At 39.1% G+C, this 16,383-nt stretch overlaps 1 gene segment (V, D, J or C); it reads right to left on the reverse strand.

The window, feature by feature from the left end:
* Positions 1-2,030: 2,030 nt before the first annotated feature.
* Positions 2,031-11,830, reverse strand: LOC309873912 (T-cell receptor beta-2 chain C region-like). The segment is given in 5 exons: positions 11,735-11,830; positions 4,490-4,825; positions 4,159-4,176; positions 3,326-3,432; positions 2,031-2,422 (listed from the first exon to the last, which is right to left on the reverse strand).
* Positions 11,831-16,383: the final 4,553 nt, after the last annotated feature.

Here is a 16,383-nt window from a genome sequence, read left to right on the forward strand (position 1 = left end):
AGTTTTGGTGTCTTAGCCTGAGTTGGTGTTTTAGAGGGGCACAGTGAAAGGATAGTGGTAAAAACAAACAAACAAACAAACAAACAAACAAACAAAAAAACTCAGTAGGGGAAATTGATTAGACATAAGGAGCAAATGTTTTTCTACAATGGTACTTCAGCACTCAGTTTCTCAGAAAGCGTATTAAATCTATTTCCTAGAGGATATCTAGAATTCAGCTGGACAAACCCTTGTACAACATGACCTAGTTTTCAAATTAGCTCTATTTTGAACAGGAATTCAGATTGAGAAACCTACTGAAGTCCTTTTCCATCATTTTTTCTACAAGTCAATGTTTTTTATCATCTTGTTTTGTTGTTTTGAGACACCTAGCAAACACCTGATTTTTTTTATGTTGCTTTTTTTTTATGGTAGGTTGTTTATTGTTGTTGTAATTGTTCTAAATTTTAAAAGCAGGTCAGCAACCCTCCCCCATAAACCCACAAGTCTTTATTTTTTTGGCATTGAACAACAGAAACTGCAGCTGCACATGCAAAACCATCTACAGACTTCAGTAGCAAGAAGATTGTGTGAGATAATGAGAGAAAAAAACACAAAACAACAACAACAAAAAAAAAACCACAGCTTTCATAAGACCCATATATGTCACTATATCTGTCCAACTGTAACCTGGTGAACAGACAGCTGTGCCCTATGCCTCATCCTGAGAGGCTGGGGGGGTGCTGCGGTAAGACGCTGGTGAGTTAATGAAACGGTTCTTTTCTGAGTAAATGTCAAACCGCATCCTGTTTTGGCTAAAACTCAACTGCTGTTCCCTTAAAGAGATTTTCAAACACATTTAGTCACTTAATCTCTGAGGAGAAGGACTTGGGGGTGTTGGTTGGTGAAAAACTCAACATGAGACGGCAACGTGCGTTTGCAGCCTAGAAATCATAGAATGGCTTGAGTTGGAAGGGACCTTAGAACTTCTGGTTCCAATCCCCCTGCAATTGGCAGGGACATCTTCCACTGGATCAGGTTGCCCAAAGACCAATCCAATCTGGCCTTGAACACTTCCAGGAATGGAGCATCAACAGCTTCTCTGGGAAATCTGTTCCAGTGCCTAACCAAAGTTATAGTGAAGAATTTCTTCCTGACATATTCTACCCTCTTTTCAGTTTAAAACCATTACCACCTTCCTATCACTACAGTTCCTTATAAAAAAATCCCTCTTCGGTTTTCTTGTGGCACCCTTAGTTACTGGAAGGCTGCTATAAGATCTCCCCGGAGTCTTCTCTTTCTAGACTGGACAACTCCAGATCTCTCCTGTCTTCATAGGAGAGGTGCTCCAGCCCTCTGATCTTCTTCATGGCCCTCCTCTGGACTCCAACAGATCCACGTTGGGGACCTCAGACCGGAATGTAGTACTCTAGGTGGAGTATCACAAGAGCAGAGTAGAGAGGGAGAATCATTTCTTGACCTGCTAGCTACACTTCTTTTGATGCAGCCCAGGATACAGTTGACTTTCTTGGCTGCAAGTACACATCTCTGTGTCATGTTGAGTTTTTTATCAGCCATCACCCCAAAGTACTTCCACACAAGTCTGCTCTTAATCCATTCATCCCCCAATCTGTAGTAATGTCTGGGATTGTGCTTTCTCTCTTGCCCTGCAAACCCTTCCTCCCCTCTCCCCCCACTCTCTCCTCTCCCTCACTCTCCTCTCTCCCTCTCTCTTCCTCTGTCCCCATTCTAACTCGCTCCCCTCTCCCTCTCCCTCTCCCTCTCCCTCTCCCTCTCCCTCTCCCTCTCCCTCTCCCTCTCCCTCTCCCTCTCCCTCTCCCTCTCCCTCTCCCTCTCCCTCTCCCTCTTTTCCCTTCCTCCCTCCCTCCCTCTCTCTCTCCCTCCCTCCCTCTCCTTCCTTACTCCCTTTCCTTCCTTCCTTCCTTCCTTCCTTCCTTCCTTCCTTCCTTCCTTCCTTCCTTCCTTCCTTCCTTCCTTCCTTCCTTCCTTCCTTCCTTCCTTCCTTCCTCCCTGAGATATGGAGACTTCCTTTTATGCCCTATGTAATTTAAATATACCATAAGAACATGATCTGGAGTACCACATTACTCCAATAAGTAGAGGTCGTCTTTGTTCACTTGTATATTCTCCCTAGAGCTAATTGTATCCATTCAGTTCTTTGAGAACAGTAGAAATCAAACAGTTGTGTCATCCTATAGCTTATAAAGGAAATTACAGAGAAGTTTATTAAAGATAGACTTTTATAAAAAGATAATTTTGAAAACAAGCAATAATAGAATTATGTTGCCAAATCGCTGTTCTCCTGCCTTTGTTAGTATAGAAGGCTGGTTCCTGAAGCAAATGAGGACTTGTGTTCAAAGATATGAAGCTTGCATCATATGTCCATCTTCCTCTTCAGGGCAAAGCACATCTAGAATATTTACTGCATAAAGAAGGAAAAGAGCAAGAGATTAAGGATGTGCCACTGAAATTACTGAAGTCCAAGCAATGTTTCTTACATAAATTGTTTCTCTGAGTGAGAAAGGAAGAATGGGAATAATCAAGTTTTCCACAGTTCAGTCTACAAATATTTAAATTCTTGCAATGGATAAAAGAACTAGATGGTTTTGTTTACAACAACAAAAGGATTTAGAATACATTATGTATCTAGATGTAAAGTGATTATTTGTGTTTAAGTAATAAAGTTGATAGGAAGAAAGGAACAGGGAAGGAGGAGGGAAGAGATAATGGGTAGAAGGAAGGAAGGAAGGAAGGAAGGAAGGAAGGAAGGAAGGAAGGAAGGAAGGAAGGAAGGAAGGAAGGAAGGAAGGAAGGAAGGAAGGAAGGAAGGAAGGAAGGAAGGAAGGAAGGAAGGAAGGAGAAAGTTTTCAACGACAAATCAATGGTGCCTACAAACATGGCTTTAAAGAACCATTACTTTTTCCCCTTCCCGTTCCCCCATAGATTAAATTCTCTTCCATTTTTTCTTGGAGTGGTAGGTTTTTGTTTGTTTGTTTTCCTCCTTTGCTTTTCTTTGTCTATCTTACTTTTCTCTGTATTGTTTCACACTTTAATTGTTCTTTATTCTTTTATTTAAAGACACTATAGATTTTGGTAATATTGAATTCATTGCCTACCTCCCTGTCACCTTTCCCTCTTTTTGTCTGGAGATCTTCCTTCTATCCTCACTATTTTTTTCTCTTGAAAATGATGAAACACACAATATAATTTAAGAGAGGTGGGTTTGTATAAATATCAACTGTATGACTTCATTTTGCCCAGATGGGTCTCCTGTAGAATGAATTAAGACAAATGCGTACAGAGTAAAAAAAACTCTGTTCCTTACCTTGGACCTAAGCATCATCCCCATTACAAATATCCCATACAAAATGCTCTTCAAAATGAGCATGATGTACAAAAACTTCCCAGCTGTAGCACTTCTTTGATAGTTTTCTGAAAAGTAGGGGGAAAAGAATAAAATAAAAACCAACAGAGAAAACATTCTTTTTTACAAAATTTTCCTGGGCAAGGACATTACTTTTCAACCTGCTGATTAAGAAAACTTGTACAACACTCATTTGCACAAGTTATAACTTGGCTGCCCTTAGCTTAAATATAATCTTAATCATTAATTTTATTAGATTTCTCACATTCACAGTGGTGGGACTGATTAGGAGCTGATCTGAAAAATCAGAATTTGGAAGCATCAAATGAAATTTTATTTGGAGTCTTTCAGATGGGAATATAATTTATTCTAATTCTGCATTGTATTTAAGGAGACAACATGCTGCAGAATGTCTTTGCTGTCAGTGACCTACCAAGTGTTCTGACTTCTCACTAGAAAATCAGCATCCAGCTTTACACTATGAGCAGCTGTGCCGCAGTGAGAGATATTTTTATGCCAAAATGCTGAGTTTTAGCAGCCAGTCTCATGGAATGTTTGATGAGAACAGACAGAAGTTGGATGTTCACACATATACAGTAGAACATTAATGTATATGTCCACACATACTTGCATCTATGTACACAGGCATAAACTGCCATGCCTGACAGAAAAAACAATCACAGGACACACTGAGACACTTTTACACAGGACACATCTCTCATTGCACACATAAGTGTTTGCACAAAGTAACAGATGCTTTGTCAAGAGAAGAAAAAAACAGTGATTTAGCTTACCTTTGAAGATAATACAGCCTAAAAGCAGAAGGAAAGGAATAGGAGTTATTATTTGAGCAGTGATGTGTATCAGCTCACCTTTTCCTGTGTTTGTGCAATTATTTGTATAATGGAGGGTTGATGTAAAAATGAGAATGATATAGTTTTTAGCCAGTTTGAAATAAAACGGAATTGAATGGATTCCTTTGACTGGTTTCAGTTTTCTGGGTACTGACAGATCTGAGTTAAGTGTACTAGAACTGCCAAGAAACATGCTTGCAGTGATGACTACTTGCCCTAGAGAAAGGAGCCTACAGAGGATGACACCCACACCCACATAAGTCTTACTCACCAGCATCACCATAGATGAACTTGTGTATTGATTCCTGTGTTCCATTCTTAAAAAAATTGGCAACACACTCAAAACGATTCAAAGGGTTGAACCATTCTTGGGATGAGATTCTCAGTCGACTGGTCAGTGAATAAGTATTCCCATATGATGTGGAATTCTCATCTGTCCCCACCCCTTCTGTCCTCTCAGCACCATTCACCTTCCAGACTAAATTGAGGTTGTCGGGGTAGAAACCAGAGGCCAGGCATACCAGTGTGGCTTTGCTCTTCTCTTGGATCTCTTGCTTTGATGGGGAAAAGATGGCCACAGCTGGTGGTTTGATTTCATCGTTTTTCTCTGAAACAGAAAGGAATACAGCCCAGAGCCTCCATCAATGACTTTACCATCACACATGCAGATATCAAAGTATGGGTGTTTTTTGTTGATTTTGTTTGTTTGATTAGTTGGTTTTGTTTTGTTTTGTTTGTTTGTTTGCAGAAATCTGTGTATGGGAAGCTGTATAGTGAATTCACAATTCATTTTGACTTAAAGCACTGAGTATGCAGGACCATGATCTTTGGGCTAAAAGACAAGTATGCATACATTAGCTTATAAGTGTCTTTCCAGGATAGTATGTACTACATATGTCATGCTATATATGCCACTTGAGTCAAAGTCAATAGGATATTTGAACAGGATCTGGTATGAGGATTTTAAGTGTAAATGTGCAGAGCAAGTACAAAATATTTTTTCTTATTCTTGACCAAATAGCTAAAATACTAAACATTAAATGCTAATTGAATACTCCTCCTCCTCCTCCTTTAATTCTCTGTGCTAAGTTAGACAATGAGCAGGGGTCAAAGTGGTCCTCTGCATTCACCTTCTGTTGGGTCTTTATGTCTCTGTGTATGCTTGTTTCCTCACTCTCTGAGTCAAGACTTTTCTGAAATATCTTGGCTTATTTCACCTCAAGTCCTCTTTCTCTTTGTCTTACAGTTTTAAAAAGAAAAAGAAAACAAACTGAATTCCCCAGACCTATAATCTTCTATTTTTTTTAACCTACAAATTTTCCCCAAAAAATCAGGAATGACAACGTTTTCTTTCTTAGCAAAGAAATAGCAGGCTATGTTTTCTTACCCAAGCCAGACAGTTTAATTTCTGCCACAAAATGTTGCTTATATCCAAACCATGAGGACATAAAGCAGTAATAAATTCCTGCTTTCTGTCTGTTGAGGAAAACATGGATTTAAATTTTGAAGGCTTGATTCTGCACCAATGATACAACTTCCACTCTGCCTGATAAGAAACGCGTGTATTATATCCTTAGTGCCAAAAATAGTGCAAAGTGCAAGTTCATTATAGTATGCAAAAAAGCAAATGGGACTTCAACTGTGTTTCTCATGCCATTATCACAGAACTTGTCAGTTCCATCTTTTCTATAAACGTCACTCATTTTTTCTTGCATAAATCCATGGCAATGTGGAAATGAATGGAGTTCAGAAAAAAACAGACATGTCTAAATGCTAGACAAGAATTCTTTTTACCAAAAGTTTACTTGTCTTTGTCTGACAATATAAATACTTGAGTGTTATTAATTAACTCTTTAATTCGAACTCTTCCCTTTTGTCTTTTCTTATGCTCTCATGGATGACACTACAGATTTATCTCCCTCATTAACATTTACAGTTTTTGCCGATGTTCTCTCTCAGACTCATTTGACTATTTCCTTCTCCTCTTTTTCTCTTTCCTCATCTCTCTGCTAGGAATCCTTCTGAAATCTGAATAGCCAGACAGCAGGTAGACAACCAGAAATATCATGGTAAAAACAACTTCCGCAACACTAATTGGTGTGTCAGAAGCCAGAATAAAACTAACAAAGGGAGGGTGGAATCTTGATTCTAGTGAAATTAGTGGAAGCTTTATCAGTCATTGAATTAAACTAGCAACTCTTTTTTTTTTTTTTTTTTTTTTTTTCTGGATCCATTGGTATAGGTCAGGGTCAGCACTTAATTTGAGGAAATGCATTTTCCCACGTTTCATGTAGGTGGATGTGTAGGTCACTTCTCTTTCCCCTGAACTGGTCCTACCTTCCGAAATTATAAATGCTGTCAATTAGGAAAGTCATAGATGTTAGCACTCTATCTGCAACTTTGAGCTGTTTTTCTCCAGCAATGTATTTTCACCAGAGCTGGAGAAGGGTATATTCATTCACTCACGCACTTTCATGCACCACCATTCCCCTCTATTCTTAAATCTGTTGTGTTGCCTGTCTCCTTTCTCTCTATCTTTTCCTAAAGAATCCCACTGAAGATCACCAGATTTTACTGTTTTAGTTCCCATCAAAAATACATTTTCTTTTTATTTTAGAATCATAAAGGAATTATCTAGTGTTTGGTATATTTCTTTCTTTCTTTATTACACAGAACTTTAAAGTGTATTCCTCCTCCAAAATGTACTCTCTGTCTTTGATAACACACTATCTTATTTTTGATCCAAAATGGCCACCCCCAAATCTCTCCTCTACTCACTCATACAAAGCTCCACCATATCCACTCTGTAAGTCTGTGTGTAAGCAATATGTTGGTCAGGATATTTTTTCGTAGGCTTGATAAATACAGTCACGTTCACCAGATGTCCTTATATTCATCCTAATATGCTCCAGTCAGAGATGGAATTATTTTTATATTCCATTCTGCTGTGCTTTCATAAAAATGGAATGGTATATTTCATTCTAGTCTACAGTAACTATAAAGCATCAATAATGAGACATTCTGAAAAGAGGATCCTTCATCTGAATCAACTGAATTTCATCTTTCTCCATTACACTCCTAGAATCTTGTTCCTTGTACAAAATAAGTCACTTAGGACTCCCACTTACCCAGAACTGTTATTTTTGTTCCTTCTCCAAAATACTGGTTATTGATAAAACACAGTCTCACAGTCTAATATCAAAACTACTCACTCCTGTCTTGCACTGCTGTCCAGTGATAAATGTGTTAAAGGTTCAGATATGATTTTTTTTTCCCACAGTAGTAGCCAAAGGTTAACTGAAAAGAAGGTGTATCAATTATCTATATGGTAGTTATATCATAGCATATTGTCTAAATCATAGCTCATTTCTCTGTCGTTAATAAACCATTAATAAAACAATTTATTGTCTACTCTTCTCTTGTACTATGACATCAGTATATCCTCACACTTTTTAGGAATTATGAAGCATAATGAAAAATCCATCCTTCTTTTGGATACATTTTCATTTTCCCTCCAGCTTCCATGTCTTTTGCCAGTTCCTTATGAATATATGTACATCCCTCCCAATTCTTCCATCCTTTTCTTTCATGGACAGACATTCTATTTGAATATGACAATGGGAGATAGACTGTAGGGATAAGAAGAAATCATAAGGATTGGTTCATTCTACAGGTATCCTAATTCTGTGGAAAAAAAACTTGGTCAGGAATATAGTTCATTTCTAGTAGAAGACAACCCGTAGACTCATTGAACCCTGAATAGTCTTTGGGACTTCTGCATTTCAAAGGTAGTATATGTTCTTCCAGAATACACATACTTACAAGTCAGTCTTATTTGACTTGAGGTCTCTTCTTTGATTGTCTTTTCCTTCTGACTCCAATTTCTTCCATTAATCTTGCTTGCTTGCTAGTTTTCTTGCTAGGTTTATTAATCTGACTGTATAATATCAACACATCCAATTCCCCGGGCAAATTTAATAATAATAATGAATTGTTTAATTTGTCCCCTTCTTCTTCACAATACCTACTATTTCCCTCTTTCTTGACCTGTCTTTCCTGAAACATCTTTGCAGCCTTCCTAGTGAGACCCTCCTGATTCAAGCCCTTCCGTTACACTTCTTTTCTTACCTAGAACAGTGAGCCATGTTCCTTCTTCAGAATATGGTATTGCTGCTGACCTTTACATGAAAATGTCTGAGGAGCTTGCCCTGCCTTCCTCCTCCTTATTGTCACAGTTCTCTATTTCCTAGTCCTTCATTCTCAGAAAAGCCACCACTGGAACTGTTATAAAAGCCACTGGAGATACATTATGCTACTTCTGAAAGTAAAGTCTACAGCATTAAAATACTAGGACCATGGCGAAAATCCTGTCCATTCTTCCCTTGCAGTCACTTACTAACTTTACTTCCCTTTATTTCAAGCCTAACAAAAAGAAAAAAGAAAAAAGAAAAAACAAAAACAAAAACAAAAACATTTAAGCTGTGCTGGAGTTAGTCACTATTTTCCTTATGAACCTACAAAGACTTGCCTTTAGACAAGGAATTTATAAAACCCCTGACTTTAACTGCCCCAAACAATAACCAAGAACTTTTCTTTTCTTTTCTTTTCTTTTCTTTTCTTTTCTTTTCTTTTCTTTTCTTTTCTTTTCTTTTCTTTTCTTTTCTTTTCTTTTCTTTTCTTTTCTTTTCTTTTCTTTTCTTTTCTTTTCTTTTCTTTTCTTTTCTTTTCTTTTCTTTTCTTTTCTTTTCTTTTTTCCCTTCCCTTCCCTTCCCTTCCCTTCCCTTCCCTTCCCTTCCCTTCCCTTCCCTTCCCTTCCCTTCCCTTCCCTTCCCTTCCCTTCCCTTCCCTTCCCTTCCCTTCCCTTCCCTTCCCTTCCCTTCCCTTCCCTTCCCTTCCCTTCCCTTCCCTTCCCTTCCCTTCCCTTCCCTTCCCTTCCCTTCCCTTCCCTTCCCTTCCCTTCCCTTCCCTTCCCTTCCCTTCTCTGTTATAAGGTTATCTTTTCTGTTATCAGGTGCTTAAACTACAAGACCTGTTTTCTCCTATCTCACAATTAATGTTTGTCCTGGTCTTTAAGTACTTCATCAACCCTCCTCCTCCTCATAAATTATATTAATAGAGCTCTGGTTTGTCCCTCAATCTATCTTTCAATTCCTGAACAGAGTTTTAGTGTCTTTATCTGCAATTTATCTCCAGTTAATGAGTTTTACTTCAAGAATCAAAAAAGTCCAGTAAATTCTCTTAATCTTCTACTTTCTCCTAAGGGCTTCCCCCCTCATACGTTCCTGCCTGCGTTTCTCTTTGTTTTTATTCCATATTTTTAAATTATTATTATTATTATTATTATTATTATTATTATTATTATTATTATATTTCTTTCACTCTCTCAAGGAAAAAAAAAAAAATCCTAGGAACACCTTTTACAATTATCATTGCAAATGTGGCAAAAATTAGTTATGAGCTAGCAAATGTAGGTATAAGATTGATCACCACTCTCACTGGTACACAGAATAACTTATACATACTTATTTAAAATAGAAAATTATGATTTAAACAAACAAACAGAAAAACTGAAAGACAAAATTCTTATAAGTAGCAGTTCTAGCTTTCCTGTCTTTTATTTTAAACACACATTCTAAACAACATTTTCTTACTTGCAACAATCTGCCTGGACCCTGCTCTAAATTGCAATGGCTGTGTGTAAGCAAATTATTTTTGCTAATAATTATTGCTAAAAACTTGAAGGTAGAAGTCCAAATGGCTATGATTGTTATTCTTTATCATCTGAGTCAGTGTGAAAGAGAAATCAACTCAGAATTCCTTTCTTGGTGGAGAAATAAATGCTAAGACTTTATGTGAATTATTGAGGCACATTACATTGGTTAGTCAGTGATAATAAGTGATAATAGAAAGGCCTTTTTTTGTTCGTGCCTTGTGAATTTGACACTCATAAAGGCATTTTTTGTAAAAAGCAGTTTCACACAAAACAGTTCCTTTTGATTGGAACTATCACGAGACTACATAAGTGACATCTGTAATCAGAGTACTAAACAAACCTCTGTTCAATATGATATTTTCTCCTGTTTCAAAGAGTTTTCAACAGATGAAGTAAGTGGCAAGCCCATTTCATGGGCTCTAAGCCTATCTTTTCAGTAGTACCAATATATATGTATACAACTTTTCTGATAATGACATTAAAAAATATATGCCAGGTTACACTAAAATCTGTCATCAAATCCTTTTCAAGTACCAAGAACAACAAATGTACTAACTGACAGGACTTTTAATCTATTCACCAAATCAATTCACTTTTCTTACCTACCACAACAAGCCTGGTGCAATCACCAAACTCCAGAGTAAGAACACAATGATAGAAACAGCAGCTACCATCTCTCTCCTGAAAGGGTGTCATTTCTCATCTAGCTATTGTTCTGTTCCTGTATCTACCATGCTAGAATCCTGCATCTACTTTGGCTAGAAATCAGCACATTTTTTTATTAGCAGTTGTTTGAACATTTGCTTAGATTACAGATAAAAGAAATGTAAGAAAGCTCCTCCTTCACACCCATAACACAGGAAAATACAATGGAATATGTTCTAAAGCTTTGCCACTTACTGATTTGGCTGCATTTGTTTTTAACAGGAATGCAAAAATGTCAAAATAGTTGTGTTGGTCATGTTGAAAGGTTCCACTAAACTAACACCATATCTCTGCGTTCATGAAGAATAAATATCAAGTGAAGACCATAAGACTAATGAAGGCATGTAGAAGTTACTTCCCTAAAATGCTCTTATCTCCAGCACTTTTCAGTTCAGGTACTCCAGGAAAATTGAAGAATCATTTATAGTATTGTCCTACATTAACCTATATTATCTCACACCAGATCCACATAAACATTTAGTTTACAAATATGCTTAGTAATGCAAACTTCTTTTTCTCCTTCATGTCAGTAGACAAAGATTTAGCAATTACTCTCAACTGCCTTTTGCCAAGATAATCAAACCTTTATCACTTTTTATTGGTTGTTCCAGCATTTTATTCTGTAATGAATTAATATCCTAGAGTAACAAATAAAGGAACAAAAGAAACTTACCAAGCACTGTCAGCTGGGTGCCCTTTCCAAAATGCAGTTGTTGAGATTGCACAGTATTTTGAAGTGCCACTAAAAAGTGCCACTACAAACTATCAACTGCACATAAAACCTATATGATATCAGGATATACCATAACTTTTGTGAGACCAGACACTGAAGGGACTATTATGCTGTCATTTGTGTTAGAAAAATACTATACTTTTCTGAAAAATGTGTTGAAACAGGTTGAATATTACTTCAGGAGATGCTGTATCTAGTGAACCCAGCCTCTGTAGGAAGTAACTCTTCTCATCTCTGTATTCTACTTCTCAGTTTCAGAATTCAGTCTGAGAAAACTTTTGGAAACAAAAGCAGCAACAGTGAATCTATCTTCTTTCTGCCAACACTAAGTTGTGCTAATGAAGGCTCGAGTTTCTGGAACTCACCCATCTGCCCATTCTGTGCTTAGTTTGCCTGTCTTCCCTCCTGCCCAATCTTCATACAACTCTTCAATTTTCTCTTACAAAAAAACTCCACTGTCATGGATTTGTTAAAAGTACAGGCTTCTTCTCCTTACCTAGTACTGTTATGTGGGTCCCAGGACCAAACTCAACCGAATATGTATCACGGTACTACAGAGGCTCTCTCAAAATATGCCCCTCCCCATAACAAAAAGGGGACAGAGTAATATGACTACACCACGTGAAAAATCCAGAGAGGAGACAGAGGCTGAGGCTAGCAGGAGAACGTGCAAGAATGCTAATAGAGCTAACAAGTAGGCCACAGAATCTGCTTCCCCAAAAGAAGTGGTATAAATGCTGTTTTGTTGGAAACTGAAAACTAGACTGGACAACATCTGAAGAAGTATTCTGCTGGATATGTTGTCAAAAGAATGACATGGGATTGGGAGGTAGATGTAGGCCTTCTTGTGGCCTCCTTCCTAGGAGTCACTTGCCTGATTTGGTACTCCTTCCCAGCATGAGCAATGCTCATAAGCCTGTCAAAATTAGTTTTTGTTTGTTTGTTTGTTTTTCCTCATGATAATATTGTATTCATTTTTCCTTAAGCCCCAGCCTGACAGAATCTTCCAGGACCTCATTGGAGAGCAGAAAGACATTGCATTAAGCAGTATGGTTCCCATGTGGCCATTTACTAATGACCACAAACTTACTGATTTTTGTACAGAGGATGTCTCGTTTGAGACTGTCCTGTCATGTTGGAAATATCTACAGATCATTGATGGACTGAGCAAAATGTTTTTTTCTACTTACAAAGTCCTCAATGACATCTAGACTGCAAACCCTCCCACACGAAGAAAAACAGGAACATTGCCAGGATTTCATTACAAGATAAAAATAAAAAATAAAAATATGTGGGTGACTTCTGCGTATCAAGAGGAGAGAATTCATTATGTTTTGTCTACCTGTTCTTGCTGAGTGTACTTGAGAGTTTCTGAGTGTATCCCTTCTTAGGGAGGGTTTCTGTAAAGGCCTACCAAAGGAATGCATCATTCTCCTACTGGTGTTCCTACAATGACTGATTCTCATTCTGATGCTCCACCCTCAGTGACCAAGGGCAAATTGAGAAAATGCCAAAGTCTGTGCTTACACTGATTGAACTATAGAAAATGGATGGTCTTGACTGTGTGATCATATTGCAAAGATATCTGGGGAGAATAAAGCGCTTCTCTCCCTCTGTGTGCAGAGCTGTACTATGCTATTTGTCTCCTCCAATACATTACCACACATCAGCCCAGTCCTGTATATATCTGATGACAAACAGGAAGGGGAGATGGCTGTGATAGGCTGAGAACTAGAAAGACACAAACATGGGTATGAGCACACCACAGAGATGCTAAACGCTATTAGGAAGGTAAACAGCACAGGTGCAGTAAAAAAGACGAGTGCAAACTTGTTATAGTATAATTTAGGGGAAAGATAGTTACAAAGACAAAACACCACCACCAAGTGCCATAGTATCTAAAATACATTTTCTAATATATTAGGCTGGGTATAATGGGTGGATAGCAGTTTTTATTCTAAGATTTCTGGCACACACACACAGACACAGAATACGCAAAATACATCAATCAAGCCCTCCATAAAAGCTGTGGCCAGCACCCTGGATGTGGATAAACATAACACTCACTCCAACTGGTCAGTGAGTCTGAGTCCAGGCTGATCACCAGGCTTACAATGTTCACCTCAAGTTGTCTTCTACAGTGTTGGACATCATTAATGTTTTTGCCTGGAAGTTTGTCTCAACTATTTACTGTTCTTTGCCTTAGATGGCTGGCACAAGTCAGCATTTGCCTTCCTAGTCATGTCACACCAGACTGACCTCTTTGACTTTATCCCTATTTGAAGCCCATTAACAATTGTTACCTGTTGCAATCACCTTCTAGCTTCCCACCACGTATACATGTATAAAACAAAGATGAAAACCTTTTAACAGTTTTGGAGGATGCAGTCTGGAACTCTCCCCCATCACAGTGATCTGTGTTTTATTTCTCTGTACCTCATAGAATCATGTAATGAATGAGAACCAGGCAAATGTAGTCAAAGCCTCATTTTGTCTGAGTGGTACTTTCAGGCAGGTTTCACTTTGATACTTTCTGTCAAGGCCTGAGTGTGCTAATAGCCATAACACACCTGATCACCCTCACCTGGATCCATGAGCCCAGGATCTGCATTTGAGCTTGGACCTGGGCCTTCAATTCTTGCCTAAGCTATGTTTTCGGTGTACCTGTATCCATCCTCCTGAGTGGACCTTGGACCTTCATTGTTGGTAGCTTGTTTTCTAGATGGACCTCTCATATGCACACTGTAGCTTGTCTCCAGTCATGTCTTTGGTCCTGTCTCTTGGACAGACCAACACCAAGAGGCCATGCACCATGAAACCATGAAGCAGTAATGTGTCCTTATGGCAAAGAATCACAGAATCATCTAGGTTGGAAGAGACCTCCAAGATCATCTAGTCCAACCTCTGACCTAACACTAACAAGTCCTCCACTAAACCATATCACTAAGCTCAACATCTAAATGTCTTTTAAAGACCTCCAGGGATGGTGACTGAACCACCTCCCTGGGCAGCCCATTCCAATGCCTAACAACCCTTTCAGTCAAGTTCGTCCTCATATCCAACCTAAATCACCCCTGGCACAACTTTAACCCATTCCCCTTCATCCTGTCACCAGGCACGTGAGAGAATAGACCAATCCCCACCTCACTACACCCTCCTTTAAGGTACCTGTACAGTGTGATAAGGTCACCCCTGAGCCTTCTCTTCTCCAGGCTGAACAATCCCAGCTCCCTCAGCTGCTCCTTGTAAGACTTTTTCTCCAGAACTCTCACCAGCTTCATTGCCCTTCTTTGGACTCTTTCGAGCACCTCGATGTCCTTCTGGTAGCGAGGGGCCCAAAACTGAACACAGCACTCGAGGTGCAGCCTCACCAGAGCCAAGTACAGGGGGACAATCGCTTCCCTAGTCCTGCTGGTCACACTGCTTCTTATACAAGCCAGGACACCGTTGGCCTTCTTGGCCACCTGAGCACACTGCTGGCTCATATTCAGCCGACTATCAACCAACACTCCCAGGTCCTTCTCTGCCTGGCAGCTTTCCAACCACTCATCTCCCAGCCTGTAGCTCTGCTTGGGGTTGTTGTGCCCCAGGTGCAGGACCTGGCACTTGGCCTTGTTGAACTTCATGCAGTTGACCTCAGCCCATTGGCCCAGTCTAAAGAAAGCTAATTGTGTCCTGGGCTGCCCTAGGAGTGTTGCTAATAAGTTGAAAGAAGTGATCTTTCCCTCTACATAGCTCTGGTGAGGCCACATCTGAACTGCTGTGCCCATTTCTGGGTTCCATTATACAAGAAAGATGTGGAAATATTGAAGAGAGTCCAGCGAAGGGCCACTAACATGATTAAGAAACTGCTAAGGCTGAGGGACCTGTGACTGTTTAGACTGGAGAATGGAAGACTAAGGGTGGAATCTCACCAATGTACAGAACTATATGTGGTATGGTTTTAAGAATACAGAGTCAGGCTTTATTCAGTGGTACTGAAAGGGAAACAAGCTGCTGGTATTTAAGGTAGCTATTGTTTGACCTAAGTAAATTTAATGAAGTCCTGGGCCACTGTATGAGCTCTGTGTAACCTGAACCTGGTATATAGTGGTGATTGAGCAACAGTGGCCAGCATTGGTTGGAGTAGACACAGGAGATGGAGTACCGTTTATGCATGTACTGTGAGTGTTTAACTTTATGCAGGAGTTAAATACACATTTGGAATTTTCTTGTTTTCCTGCCCTGAAATAAATGTAAACTCTCTTTTGCCCAGGTAAGTTTATGAAGTTAATTTTCTTGCATTTACCCTTAACTTATCTTCTGTAATATAAGGGAAAGAGAAACTCAGTTTTTATCACCTGGTTAGACTTTGGCTTCTATGATGTTAGAAGCAGAAGTTAGTCCCTTATGTATCAGCAGTGAGGGTTTCATTTCATAATAAAAACATCAAAATAATGGTCTGAATGTGGGATCTGTGTTGGTGTGAGAATGCTTCCATACTTCACAGCTGGCATCGTGTGGTATTGTAGGCAATACCAAAAAATTACAAAAAACTTACTATTTTTTTCTTCCTTGGCCCCCAGTAAATTTATGACTGTCAAATCACAGGAATACCCCTTCTACCTAAACCCCCATTTTTCTTTTCTTCATTTAGACTGAGGTTGGATCCATCTTCTCAATTTATGAACTGCTGTAGCACAAAAACTGTTGACAAAGTAGGGATGAAGCATAGCAAGACTGTTAACACAAAATGTACCACTGGTCATCTAACCAATGCTGTGCATGGGTTGATGATGTCCTAGGTGCCCCAAGATGAAGGAGAGAATGCTCTAGGAGGGAATGATAAGTTCCAATTATTTTAGTTGGGGTTACTGAATCCAACAGAAAAAGGGCTGTTCTAGCCTCATTCTGTGCCCCTCTAGCAGATCAGGATAAAGGTCTGATCAGGAGGGATATACAGTATGGATCCCTCTAGTAGCTGGCCTTAGACATTCTGTTTGTCTAGGAGCTGGCCTGGATCCTTGAGCTCCTC

This window comes from Aythya marila, assembly GCF_965140915.1.
Source record: "Aythya marila genome assembly, chromosome: 1".
Classification (NCBI taxonomy): Eukaryota; Metazoa; Chordata; class Aves; order Anseriformes; family Anatidae; genus Aythya; species Aythya marila.